This window comes from Trachypithecus francoisi, unplaced genomic scaffold (genome assembly GCF_009764315.1).
Source record: "Trachypithecus francoisi isolate TF-2019V2 unplaced genomic scaffold, Tfra_2.0 Lachesis_group3, whole genome shotgun sequence".
Lineage (NCBI taxonomy): Eukaryota > Metazoa > Chordata > Mammalia > Primates > Cercopithecidae > Trachypithecus > Trachypithecus francoisi.
This window is the reverse complement of record NW_022681468.1, coordinates 147,124,810-147,139,540: the sequence shown is the minus strand read 5'-3', so window position 1 is coordinate 147,139,540 and position 14,731 is coordinate 147,124,810. Positions and strand designations below refer to the sequence as shown.

At 41.9% G+C, this 14,731-nt stretch overlaps 1 protein-coding gene across 6 annotated transcripts in view; it reads right to left on the bottom strand.

Moving 5' to 3' along the window:
* Positions 1-11,791, bottom strand: part of TTBK2 (tau tubulin kinase 2) — a 168,436-nt gene extending 156,645 nt beyond the window's left edge. For 2 of the 6 annotated variants that reach the window (XM_033190390.1, XM_033190399.1), the window contains exon 1: positions 11,240-11,635. The gene's annotated coding sequence lies outside the window, so the exon portion shown is untranslated. The other 4 variants (XM_033190392.1, XM_033190391.1, XM_033190394.1 and 1 more) reach the window with 4 other exon arrangements.
* Between the last annotated feature and the right edge of the window lie 2,940 nt (positions 11,792-14,731).

Sequence of the window (14,731 nt, the reverse complement as noted above, 5' to 3'; positions counted from 1 at the left end):
TAAAAGCTCAAAAATAAGCAAAACTAAACTACATTAAATGGAGATGCAAATATAGATCGTAAGTTTATAAAGAAAAGCAAAAACATTATTATCATAAATATCATAAGAATGGATAGCTCTGGGGTAAAGAAAGTAGGTGAAAGCCAGGCAACTTACACCTGTAGTAATCACAGCTACTTTTTTAGGGAGGCTGAGGATCACTTGGGCCCAGCAGTTTGAGACTAGCCTAAACAACATAGGGAGATCCCATCTCAACAAAACAAAACAAAAAAGGCAGGTGAGATCAGGAACGGGAGTCTGAGATGCTGGCAATGTTTTATTTATTGAACACTGTTTTTATAATCAATTATTCCTTAAACTGCACATATATGTGTTATATATACCATGATTAATATAGCTTATAAAGAACAGTAACAAATAATAGCTATACAAACCAGAAACAGAGAAAGCCAGACATAGAATAGATTAGGCAACAATAATCTAGCAATGTGAGAGACAGCAGAAGAGTGCCCCATCTACACAATAAAAAAAAAGCCAGCTAACCTGTGAGTTGAGCATGAAGCAGAAATATAGGTTTGGAATAAAGAAACAACCTTAGAAGCACGCACACAATTTACATTTTCCTAATAGAGTACACATTCCTTGAGGTCACGAGCATCTACTCATTCAATTCTACTCATCTAGCATCTAGCCTAATACCTACCATAGAACCTTTCACCTCCCATATGGCTGAATGAAATTAAATAGTCCTTCGGCAAATAACTGGACAGTTGATTTGAAAATTTAACACATGCTCATTCAATAAATTGTCATGAATACATGGAAGAGAAAAAAGAAGCATAATGCATAGCTTTGCCCTTAATGAGTTAACAATCAGGGGAAGAAAAGTTATTATTTCAAAAAATAATTATTTCCAAAATAATATTTGAATGAGAACACATAATACAAAAACAGAAATTAACAGTAACTATCTGGGTTCAAAAGGCAAAAAAATAGGGACTTGGCACCGTGGCTCATGCCTATAATCCCAGCACTTTGGGAGGCCAAGGCATGCGGATCACGAAGTCAGGAGTTTGAGACCAGCCTGGCCAACACGGTGAAACCCTATCTCTATTAAAAATATAAAAATGAGCCAGGCATGGTGGCAAGTGCCTGTAATCCCAGCTACTCAGGAGGCTGAGACAGGAGAATCGCTTGAACCCAGGACGCGGAGGACGCAGTGAACTGAGACTGCACCATTGCACTCCAGTCTAGGTGACAAGTGTGAAACTCCATCTCAAAAAAAAAAAAGGTAAAAAATAGAAAAAGTTAACCTACATCAATTTGATCAATTTGTAAGGGCCAAATGCATACAAAAAATTGAACGGGGCGGTTAATACTAGCTAGGATTGTCATACAAAGTTTCTTACAAGAGGTGGATATGATTTGTAGAAGAGGGTCTGGTCGATTGCAAAATAGCCACATATTTCTCCCATGCCTGTACATACATCCCTTTGCAATGTGCCCTTGATACATATCCTATGGAGAGATAGGATTGTGCTGGGCACTGTGGCACATGCCTACAATCCCAGCTACTAGAGAGGCTGAGGCAGGAAGATTGCTTGAGCCCAATAGTTTCAATCCAGCCTGGGCAACATAGCAAGATCTTGTCTCTAACAAAAGAGGTAGATCATTCCTTTGGTTCCTTTCTCCTTCTCTGAAACAGGTTGGCCATGTGACTTGTTCTGGCCAATGGGACATTAGCAAACATGACCCAGAATCCAGAAAAGCACTTATACACTGGACTTGCCCTCTTTTGCTACTTTTGGAGCCCAGACTCATGAGAACAAACTCAAGCTAGCCAACTGTCTCATATAAATGAGAACAAACAAGACCAAAAAAAGTACTATTCAGCTGAGCCTAAACTGCCAACCCACAGAACAGTTAACTCATAAGTAATTATTGTTTTAGCATCTAAATTTTGGGGTGCTTTGTTTCAAGGCAAAAGTTAACTAAGGAGGTATGCAAAGGCACAGAAGAGGAAATAAGCATAACATACAAGTGCATGGGAAAATAAATGATAAGATTAGTCTATATCGGGGTGTCCAATCTTTTTTTTTTTTTTTTTTATACTTTAAGTTCTAGGGTACATGTGCATAACGTGCAGGTTTGTTACATATGTATATTTGTGCCATGTTGGTGTGCTGCACCCATCAACTTGTCAGCACCCATCAATTCATCATTTATATCATGTATAACTCCCCAATGCAATCCCTCCCTCCTCCCCCCTCCCCATGATAGGCCCCAGTGTGTGATGTTCCCCTTCCCGAGTCCAAGTGATCTCATTGTTCAGTTCCCACCTATGAGTGAGAACATGCGGTGTTTGGTTTTCTCTTCTTGTGATAGTTTGCTAAGAATGATGGTTTCCAGCTGCATCCATGTCCCTACAAAGGACGCAAACTCATCCTTTTTGATGGCTGCATAGTATTCCATGGTGTATATGTGCCACATTTTCTTAATCCAGTCTGTCACAGATGGACATTTGGGTTGATTCCAAGTCTTTGCTATTGTGAATAGTGCCGCAATAAACATACATGTGCATGTGTCTTTGTAGTAGAATAATTTATAATCCTTTGGGTATATACCCAGTAGTGGGATGGCTGGGTCATAAGGTACATCTAGTTCTAGATCCTTGAGGAATTGCCATACTGTTTTCCGTAATGGTTGAACTAGTTTACAATCCCACCAACAGTGTAAAAGTGTTCCTATTTCTCCACATCCTCTCCAACACCTGTTGTTTCCTGACTTTTTAATGATTGCCATTCTAACTGGTGTGAGATGGTATCTCATTGTGGTTTTGATTTGCATTTCTCTGATGGCGGGGTGTCCAATCTTTTGGCTTCTCTGAGCTACAGTGGAAGAACTGTCTTATACCATACATGAAATAAACTAACACTAACGATAGCTGATGAGTTAAACACACACACACATAAACACACACACTACAAAAGCTCATAATGTCTTAAGAAAGTTTACAAATTTGTGACATTCAAAGCCATACTGGGCTGCGTGCGGCCCATGGGCCGCAGGTTGGATAAGCTTGGTCTACGTGAAAAGGGTGCTTATTGGGAGAAAGAATACATAGGCCTGAAAGGTAAACTGAGTTCAAACTGCAAAAACCAGGCTAGGAAGAGGATGGATATCATTCTGTTTCGGTCGGCAAGGTGGCACAGGGTGGGCCTGAAGGCACCCCTTCAGGAGCAGGAGGATGATATGATGTAAGAGGAAAAAAAGTCCACTTAGAAGACGATTACTATCACTATTATCTCTCAGGCTAAAGGAATAAACTTCTCCTACATTTAGGAGGGAAACTAGATAATTCACCAAATAGCACAGTTTTATAACTGTCATATAGTTTATATAAGATTCTACTCTTTGGCCAGACCTGGTGGCTCACACTTGTAATCCCAGCACTTTGGGAGGCCAACGTGGGTGGATCACCTGAGGTCAGGAGTTTGAGACCAGCCTGGCCAACATGATGAAACCCCATGTCTACTAAAAATGCAAAAAAAAAATTACCTGGGCATGGTGGCGGGCGCTTGTAATTCCAGCTACTCGGGAGGCTGAGGCAGGAGAATTGCTTGAACCCGGGAGGCGGAGGTTGCAGTGAGCTGAGATCGTGCCATTGCACTCCAGCCTGGGTGACAAGAGCAAAACTCCATCTCAGGCCGGGTGCGGTGGCTCAAGCCTGTAATCCCAGCACTTTGGGAGGCCGAGACGGGCGGATCACGAGGTCAGGAGATCGAGACCATCCTGGCTAACGCGGTGAAACCCCGTCTCTACTAAAAAAAAAAAATACAAAAAACTAGCCGGGTGAGGTGGCGGGCGCCTGTAGTCCCAGCTACTCAGGAGGCTGAGGCAGGAGAATGGCGTAAACCCGGGAGGCGGAGCTTGCAGTGAGCAGAGATCCAGCCACTGCACTCCAGCCTGGGTGACAGACCAAGACTCCATCTCAAAAAAAAAACAAAAAACAAAAAACAAAAAAAAAACTCCATCTCAAAAAAAAAGTATCTAAATTGTTATGTTTTAAAATAAAACAAGATCATGTGTAGAAACAAGTTTACAAAGAGTACACATCTGCTAAATTTTTCAAGGCATCTAATATACTGATAAACAACAGAAATAAGGTGCAAGGATAGGATAAGCCCAATGGGATTTTGTTTTTGTTTTTGTTTTTATCCCATAGATCTTAGCAAGAGCTCCTCTGAAGAGTTAGTAAAAAGAAATGAAGATTTGTAAAGAACTCCATTTGCTGACGGCAAAAGAAGAGAAGGTAAGTTTATTCACCACTCATACTTCAACTGTTCTTTATAAACTTTCAGGGGAGGTAAATTATACTTCGGGCAACCTGCAATCTCTCTGAGCTCAATAAATCTAAGTAAAATATCTATTAAAAGCAAAGAGAAGCTTTACAGGTCAGTATGGTTACAATTACTGACAACAAAATAAAAGTGTAAACAACCTAGTTTTCCTCTCCCTGGCAACCATACTAGCAACACATAAACAAATCCTTCCCGTACAGGAAGTACAGTGTAACTTACATGGCCAGATTGTTAAGGAAAACACTACACATTCCTTGGGTAAACAAAATCATTCCTCAAGTAAAATCTACTATAACCAAATCAATCGAGCAAAGCATTATGTCTGTGATTCCCACTAAGACAAAGAAAAATCAATACAGAACCTTTTCTGTATCTTCATTGTAATAACATTTTAAGTATATTAACTTCCTTTTTTTTTTTTTTTTGGAGATGGAGTCTTGCTCTGTCACTCAAGCTGGAGTGCAATGGCACTGTCTTGGCTCACTGCAGGCTCCACCTCCCGGGTTCAAGTGATTCTTCTGCCTCAGCTTCCCAAGTAGCTGGGACTACAGGTGTGTGCCACCATACCCTGCTAATTTTTGTATTTTTTGCAGAGACAGGGTTTCACCATAGTGGCCAGGCTGGTCTCGAACTCCTGACCTCATGATCTGCCCGCCTAGGCCTCCCAAAGTGCTAAGATTACAGGCATGAGCCACCCCGCCTGGCCTTAACTTCCTTTTTTTAAAAACAGCAAAACTGGCCAGGCACAGTATAATATAATATATCCTAATATATCCTAATCACTTGTACATTTAATGAATCACCTATAAGATGCTGAACCCTAGCTACAGAGACACTATAGCCATCTACTTGGAACACCTCTTTCCTGTAACCATGGCTTCTACTCTGGCTTCTGGTAACACAGTCCTAACTTCTCATGGTTCAAATAGAGAGTGTAAAAACATAACATAGGAACTTTGTCAGTATTCAAGCAATTGAGGCTTGGGAGAATGCAAAGCAGAAACCCATACTGGAGGGAGAACAGGGACTCTTTAGGACAAAACTCTTCCAAGTGTTCTTGTGTTCTGAAAGAACTTGTCTAAAGCTGTTTCAGGGGTTGTGTGGACATTTAATTCCAAATAGCCTCTTAAATTTAAAAACATTTATTTTTTCATTATTTATTTAATTATTTAACGAATTATAGGGATAACATATCCACTAGCCTCTGAACCTGGTGAAGTATGTAGAATGAACTGTGGCTGATGACACAGAAACTTCTTCCCTGAACCCACCTCTTGACTGTTAGGTCTGTTAAATGTTCATGTCTGCATCTTCCATTCACAATACTTGGAACACTTGTAATTCCTTCCTCTGCAAATGACTACTTCCACTATTTGTAAGCTCCAAAAGTGAGTAGATTATTTATCCTGTCGGCTGTTAAATCTCTAACCCCTAGCACAGTAACATGGCAGATGCTTAGCAAGTATTCAATCAAGGAATGAGGCTACTATTATACAGTAATCCCCCTTATCCATGGTTTCACTATCTGCAGTTTCAGTCACCCATGGTCAACCACAGTCCAAAAATATTAAATGGAGAACTCCAGAAATAAACAATTCATAAGTTTTAAATTGCATGTTGTTTTGAGTATGGTGATGAAATCTCAAGCCATTCAGCTCTGTTGCACCTAGGACGTGAACCATCCCTTTGTCTAGCATGGATCCGCACTGTCTATGCTGCCTTACTGTTTGTCACTTAGTAGCCATCTCGGTTGTTAGATTACTGTCTCAGCACAGCAGTGCTTGTATTCAAGTAACTAAGTCTTATTTTACTTAATAATGGCCCTAAAACACAAGAGTAGTGATGCTGGCATATTATGATAACTATTCTATTTTATTATTAGCTATTGTTTTTACTCCCTTACTACGCTTAATTTATAAACTTTATCATAGTTATGTATGTATAGGAAAAGCATAATTACCCATAGGGTAAGGTACTGAGGTTTCAGGCAGCCACTGGAGGTCCTGGAATGTATGCCCCTCAGATGGGGATGACTACAGTAGTTCAAAGTTTCACAGAGATAGAAGTAAGGTGGTAGCAATGGAAATAAAATGCAGAAGGCTAGGCATTGTGGCTCATGCCTATAATTCCTGCACTTTGGGAGGCTGAGGTGGGAGGATTGCTTGAACTCAGGAGTTCAAGACCAGCCTGGGCAACATAGTGGGATCCCACTTATACAAAAATTTTTAAAATTAGCCAGGTGTGGTGGCATATGCCCATAGTCCCAGCTACCCAGGAGGCTAAGGTGGGAGGACTGCCTGAGCCCAGGAGGTCAAGGCTGCAGTGAGCTATAATCATGGCACTCTAGCCTGGGCAACAGAGCAAGACCCTGTCTCCAAAAAAAGAAAGAAAGCAGAGGTTTTATGTGGGCAAGATGCAGGATAAATAGGGAGCCAAAAGAAAAAAAGAAAAAACAAAAGAGAGAGAGAGAGAGAATGTGTGTTTTGATCCTGTATGATTGAATGATAATGCCTTTATTTATAGAATTAAGGAAGTTAAAAAGAGAACTGACTATTGTCTTGGATATATTGAATTTTTTAAGTGCTAGGGAAATCCAGCAGAAAAGAAGTCCTAATCTAGTTTATTATCTACCATATAATTTAGCCTCCAGATGATATTTCTTAAATCAAATTTCCATGAGAGGCAAGGCTCACATTTTTTTCTTTGGTTATTCATTTTTTCCTATTTTCCTCCCCTCATCTTTGCCTTATTGGTCATTGAAAAGTGATTTTTGTTTTTGTTTTTGAGACAGACTCTCACTCTGTCACCAAGGCTGGAGTGCAGTGGCACAATCTCAGCTCACGGCAGCCTCCCCCTCCCGGGCTCAAGCAATTCTCCTGCCTCAGTCTCCTGAGTAGCTGGGATTACAGGTGCATGCCACCACACCCTGCTAAGTTTTCTATTTTTAGCTGAGATGCAGTTTCGCCACGTTGGCCAGACTTGTCTCCAACTCCTGACCTCAAGTGATTCACCCACCTTGGCCTCCAAAACTGCTGGGATTACAGGCGTGAGCCACCATGCCCAGCTAAAAAATGGTGATAAAACTTTTAGATATTTTAGAAACTGAAGCACTTGGAGGATGAAGAAATTTAAAAAGGCTTTACAAACTTCATCTATAATAAATAACGTGGAAAATTAAATGTTCGACAAATATGAACAAAATACAGTCTTTCAATTGATCATATGGCTAGAACAAGATGAGGGAAAGTGCAACTTCATTTTTTAAAGGCAACTACTTTGAAACTGCAGAAAGAAAAAGACAAATGTTAAAGTATTCATTATACAAGCATTTTGGTAAAAACAAATATAATGGAAAATATGTTTTCTAATTCAAACATTTTTAAATGCTGATTCTTATTTTCAATAAAGATGTTAATTCTCTGTTTAAAAAAATAATGATTCTGAAAACATGGTTAAGTCTTGATAGCTTACCAAAGGAAGCTAAGAAGCTACTTACTAACTTCCACTCTTTAGGAGACACTGTTACATCCCAGATTCTTTTCAGAGGACACAAGTTTTTTACATTGGGAAGCTTTACCCTAACTGAAGTGAAAACAAATTCCTATAACACAATAAAAAACAGCTATGAACATTCCAAAACACGAAGGATTATATAGACAAAGGTTAAAAAAAAACAAAGGAAAAAAATCCAAAATGTTCACAAAAGTTTGTAAGTACTATATGTTCACTTAAGTATCAAGAATAAAGTCACATGACATTAATGAAAATATACTAAGAAGTCTACTTAAAAATCACCTACTGAAAAGATGAAATTATCTAGCAAAATTGACATTCAAATTATGTAATAACATAATTTCAATCTGTACTATAAACCTATAGTCAAGGATCACCAGACTTTAATGAGGCAGTTTTGAGTAGTAATATGTGTTGTTCTTATGCTCAAAATTTAGTTCTAAAAAACTGAATTTTTTCATGTGAACTTAAAGGCTCTTTCACCAAATATGGAAGTATGATATTAAACTTAAAAGCATTCAGTATTTTCAGCATAAAAGGTTCTATCCACTGAAGCCTGGGGAAAAAACTTCCACTACCACACATTGTTTACAATATGCTGGATGACAAAAAAAAAAAAAAAAGACTAGGAAATAAAACTGAATAAAATGTATTTCAATTCAAAAATCCATAAATATTGAAGGTATATTGCAATATTACTAATCAAATAAACAGAAATAGCTCTGGCTGCATTTTGAGTGTCTCTCAAAAACCTCAACAAGAGCAAAAAATGAATACATGACTAGAGTAATTCTGAGTAGCATACCCTCAAATTGAAAAGACTATTTGCTATATATTTATAAAGGAATATTTCCTATAGGAGCTTTTTTTAAGTGTGGAAAGAAGAAAGCTATAGCTATATTTTCCATAATTCTCAAAGACTTTTTATTTTGCTGATCAACTCAGTTCTTACTAGTTCAATAATGATCATAAACACTTTCCCTTGTCATAGATTTTTATTTATTTAAGAGATGGGCTCTTGCTCTGTCACCTAGGCTGGAGTGCAGTGGAGCAATTACAGATCACAGCAGCCTCAACCTCTGATCCTCCCCCTCAGTCTCCCTAGTAGCTAGAACCACAGGTGTGAGCCACCATGCCCGGCTAAATTTTTGTTTGTTTGTTTTTTGTAGAGACAGGATCTCCCTGTGTTACCTTGGCTGGTCTCAAACTCCTGGGCTCAAGTGCCTTGGCCTCCTCCTGTCTTGGCCTCCCAAGGTGCTGGGATTACAGGCATGAATTATTGTTTTTTTTTTTTAAAGCAGCAAACGTTTATTAACTCACACAGTTTCTGAGGATTAGAATCTGAAAGTGTCTCCGGTAGGTGGTTCTGGCTCAGTCTCTCATGAGTTGCAATCAAGCAGTCATCTGGATATATGTTACTTTTTAAAGTCATAAAGCATATAAAAAAATTGGCTGCCCCCAACCAAAGTGAAATTTAAATTCCATGATCACAGCTAACTCGGATCTGTAATATTTACTGTGAAAAACCAATAACTTATTGTTGCCATATTTTTAGTGCACTTTTTAGAAGTAAAATACCCTCAAAAATTGTCTAAATTATACAAACTTCCCTTCTAGTATTACATCTAAAGATATGTGAAGCCCCACATAATTGAGTTCAATTTGCTAAAGCAAATGAGGTCTAACCTCATGAAGATTTCCTTAAGTATTAAAATAATCAGCACTTAAAATCAAAAGAAGATACAAAAAACTGAAGTCATATATAATGCAGTAGAGAATTTACTAAATTATGTATTAACTATAGTACAAGATAATGAGCAAGATATATTATTCTCAGTCAGCCCCCTACCAATGTAGAAATTTGCATCAACTTGATATTACATATTAAATTAATGAAGTTATGGACTTTAATTTCTTCTATGTGTCTAAAACTGGAAGAGGGGAAAAAGCATTTCCTAACATTCTATCATAAAAGAAAAATGTTAGAGAAACTTTCCTTTAAAACCATGCTTCAAATGTCCCTTTCCGAGTCTTGATAAAATGTTATCATATAGGAAAACATAAGCTTCTAAATCAAAGATTTCCTTCAATGTTTTCAATTTGCATAGATCACAATATAACACACACTTATTATCTGAAACTTTTTTGACTTCAGACAAATGCCTCAAGATTAGTCACATTAAGCTGTATTTGTCATCATTACTGCTTCTTTCTTTAAAAAAAAAAAAAAGGAAAGAAAGCCAGTAATACATAGCATTCAATTCCCTCTATAAGTTAAAATCATTTCCCCCCTCGATCCCCAAATGGACGTTATTCTATTCCATTTAGCCAAAAGTACACAGCCAACATATCTTTGTGGTATACTGTGGCAAATCAGGGTTTAGATACCAATGCAACTGTTATGAATGGCTCAGAACCAAACATTGTAACAAAACACACTAAGTGGATCCTCCCTCCGCGTGTGTGTGTCCACATGTGCCCATTCATAACATGACCCTCCTACACACACACAAACTCAATTTCTACTGAATAACAAAACATCTTCACATTATTAAAAGTGTATAATAAAACTGTCCTCTTTAGTGTTCAAAGAAAGAACAAGTTCTAAAGTGATGAGAGAGAAGAGTTAATACCATCATTGCTACTAGCCATCAACTTTAATTCAAAGTACAACTCAATGTCATTTTTACCTCTACTGTAGCCTCGACGGAAACAAAATTAACTTCGCTGTAGGATAAAGTATCCTGGCATCCCAATGGATTTACTTCTCTGATTTGACAGAACATATACGTGGGTCTTTTGTCCCTCCCACAGCATCCCAGGGTGTCAGCATCATCTCTGTCAAAGCAAATGATGAGCAAATCCCTCAGATCATTACTTCAGCACCCTAAGTACGAGAAAGTCGCGGCCTTCACTGTCGTTACAACACAGCAAACAGATTCTGTAGTCCCATGTTCCTTTCCATTATAGTTGGGGAGGTGGGTGGGAAATAAGCGCTCAGATTTCCTAGGAATCCTTCGTGTTCGGTGCTGGTACCAGGAGTGGCATAAGTACGAGTGATATGTGGGTCACCCACAGAGAGAGACGCAGAACGAAGCTTCATGACCCTCCAAGTTCAGTGAAGACACCCAAAGCCTCGGGCAAAACGGGGCGGCAGCCTTCGGGGAAATGGGACAGAACCAGAAAGATCTCCGAGATGGAGAGTGACGGGGTCTGGCACGAGCCCGGGGCTTGCAGCGACCTGCGAGTCCCCGGTACCCCTCCCCTCCTCAACAGGCTCGGTCACTCGGCGAGGGGTGCGGCCGGAGGAGGGGGTCGGGACTGGGGCAGGGCGGCGCCCTGGGGGGTCGGGGGGTGTGTCCTACCTGGGCCGTGGCGGACGCAGGGGTTTCTGGAGGAGGGCTCTGGTCCAGCTCAGGACCGGGACCGGCGGGGGTTAACCCTCAGCAGGCGGGACCGCCACTGCCTGCCCATCCCCCGCCGCCGACTGCGGCGGGACCCGAGCGCGGCTTCCAGGGCCGGCCGGCTGGGTCGTCCCCTGGGGTACCGTCCGCGTTTACTGGCGGCGGCGGCGGCTGCTGGTGTTACTGCTGCTGCCGGCTCCCCCAAGCCTCTGCTCTTGTGCCAGCACCTGCTCCCCCTCCTGCCGCCGCCGCCGCCTCGTCCCCACCGCTCCCATCGCCGCTGCGGCGACTACTGCAGCGCCCGCTGACCCGACCCGACGTTATTCTCCCCCCTCGTAACCCGACACAGCCTAGCCCACCTGCCCTGCCAGCGCGCACGCCCACCTCTCCGCTACAGGTGCTGATTGGAGAGTGCGTTCCGAACTCGCAGCGTCGGTTGGCTAATCCCATTGCCTATCACGAAGGGGGCGGAGAGTCGGTCAGAAACCGTCTCCGCCCCCCACCGGAGAATTGCCGCTATCTTCAGGTTTGCCTGAGAGGGCGAGTTACCGGGAAAGGAGCATCACAATGGCAGCGCGCATGCGCCTAGGAATTCTGGGCCTCGTAGTTCCAGCCACAGCCGCAACTCCCCGCCTGTCCCGAGGAGAGAAGTAGGGCTTCCGAGACAAGTAGTTTGCGCACATAGGTGTTTTCCTAGCGTGACAGTTAAATTGATTATAGAAGGATGGTCGGGACCCCAGGGTTGGGCTTTTCGGAATAAAATCGGAAATGCTTTGTCACGATACGAAATTACACACTGAGGCAGTCGCGATGAAGGGCGCAAATCGTGAGGCCCTGCAAGCCTTAAGGATCCATCCTCTTCCTCAGCATCAGCGCGGCCAGGATCCCGCAAATTGGCGCCGTCCCCAGAACCGCCTAACGTGAAGCTAATCATCTTTGGAGGACCGGGGAAGGGCCTTAGGTGTGACGAGGAAAGGAGATGGGCACTTCCATAAACGAATGTCAGCCTAGAGACCGGAGTGTCCTTACGGTTTCACAACCCAAGAGCAAGATTTCATTCCCTCTGTGAAACACCACCAGCTAGAGACTCAATGAGCAGCACCGGTGCACACCAGTGTGCGATGCTAAGCAAGTGTATGCGGGAGGTGCTTAAAGCCTTTCAAAGAAAAGCGAGGAGGGCGGAGCAAGGACGCTGTGCAGGATGCGTTTCTATTTAGTGTTGTGTCAGCCGCTTTGGTGAAGGAAAACCTTAAGATTAAGCACCTCTCCCATCTTTGCCCACCAATGTACAGTAGAGAAAACCCATTAAAAACGCTAAACAGCTTTCTTAAGGTTATAAAACTAATTAGTGGCAAAATGAAAACTCAGGTCTCTCATACGCCCCACATCTAATGTCCTTTCTACTTAAGAATCACAATGATCCTCAGGGGTCTGCCATGGGTGGAAAGAATGCAATGAATTATGAACTTCATCTTTACTTTAAATCCTTTTCTTCACTCAAGTGATATTGTCAATAAAGCTGACTAAGAATATAGAAAGGTAAATGACTAATCCTATATTCAGTCTTGGAACTGTTCCTATAGAATCTGTTTCTTCTTGTTCAGGAAGTGCCACAGCCTCTTGCCATTCTTTTTAAAAACAGCAGGCGTCTCTACTATCTGTCATGTCCAGATCCTTGGATTAAAAGCAGGACAAAATGTATATTAAAGGCAACTGATGATGCAGCTCATCTTGTTCTATGCAAACATAAAGATGTTGCCAATTGTTTTTTATTTCTACTGATTAAAACCATAAGTTACTTTTCCCATTACTATGTCTAATAGAGTATTTCATTCATTTCAGAATATTGGCCAATCATGTAATTTGACTAAGAAAACATTAGGGTTTCTGTAAATATTTTTCTTTAAAATTAAAGAAGTTTATAGGAGCCAGGCACAGTGGCTAATGCCTGCAATCCCAGCACTTTGAGAGGCTGAGGTGGGAGGATCACTTGAGACCAGGAGTTCAAGATGAAACTGGGCAATGTAAGGAGACTCCTTCTGTTTTTTTAAAAAAAAATATATATATATATCATGGAAACATAGATTTTAATTTTTTTTTTTTTTTTGAGACGGAGTCTCGCTCTGTCGCCCAGGCTGGAGTGCAGTGGCGCGATCTCGGCTCACTGCAAGCTCCGCCTCCCGGGTTCAAGCCATTCTCCTGCCTCAGCCTCCTGAGTAGCTGGGACCACAGGCGCCCGCCACCGCGCCCGGCTAATTTTTTTTTGTATTTTTAGTAGAGACGGGGTTTCACCGTGGTCTCGATCTCCTGACCTTGTGATTCGCCCGCCTCGGCCTCCCAAAGTGCTGGGATTACAGGCGTGAGCCACCGCGCCCGGCCTTAAATTTTTTTTAATTAGCCAGGCATGGTGGCATGCCCCTGTAGTCTCAGCTATTTGGGAGGCTGAGGCAGGAGGATCAGTTGAGCCCAGGAGTTCAAGACCAGCCTGGTCAACATAACAAGACCTTGTCTTTACACACAAAAAATTTTTAGTTAGCCAGCCCTGTCTCTACTAAAAATACAAAAATTAGCCAGGTGTGGTGGCATGCACCTGTAGTCCCAGTCACTTGGGAGGTTGAGGCAGGAGGATTTCTTGAGTCCTGGATGTCAAGGCTGCAGTGAGCTATTATCACATCACTGCACTCCAGTCTGGGAAACAGTGATACCCTGTCTTTAAAAAAGAAAAAAAAGGGCCGGGCGCGGTGGCTCAAGCCTGTAATCCCAGCACTTTGGGAGGCCGAGACGGGTGGATCACGAGGTCAGGAGATCGAGACCATCCTGGCTAACATGGTAAAACCCCGTCTCTACTAAAAAATACAAAAAACTAGCCGGGCGAGGTGGCGGGCGCCTGTAGTCCCAGCTACTCGGGAGGCTGAGGCAGGAGAATGGCGTAAACCCGGGAGGCGGAGCTTGCAGTGAGCTGAGATCAGGCCACTGTACTCCAGCCTGGGCGGCAGAGCGAGACTCTGTCTCAAAAAAAAAAAAAAAAAAAAAAGAATTATTGAGCTGTCCCCAGAGACACTCTTTCAGTCAGGCTAAATGTCAATGTAATATGTTATTCAAGAGCTGGTACTGGAGTTTAGGAATCCCCTTTGAGATACAGATATAGATATATCTGAAGTATATATATATATATATATATATATCTCAAATGTATATGTATATATCTCTTTTAAGAAATAAGCTGGGCCTAGTAGCTCACACTTGTAATCCCAGCACTTTGGGAGGCCAAGCCAGGAGGATCCCTTGAGCCCTAGAGTTGGAGACCAGCCCTAGCAACATAGTGAGACTCTATCACTACAAAAAATATGTATTTTTAATTAGCTGGCCCGTGTAGTCCCAGCTACCCAGGAGGCTGAGGCAGGAGGATTGCTTGAGCCCGGGAGGTCGAGGCTGCAGTGAGCTATGATTGCA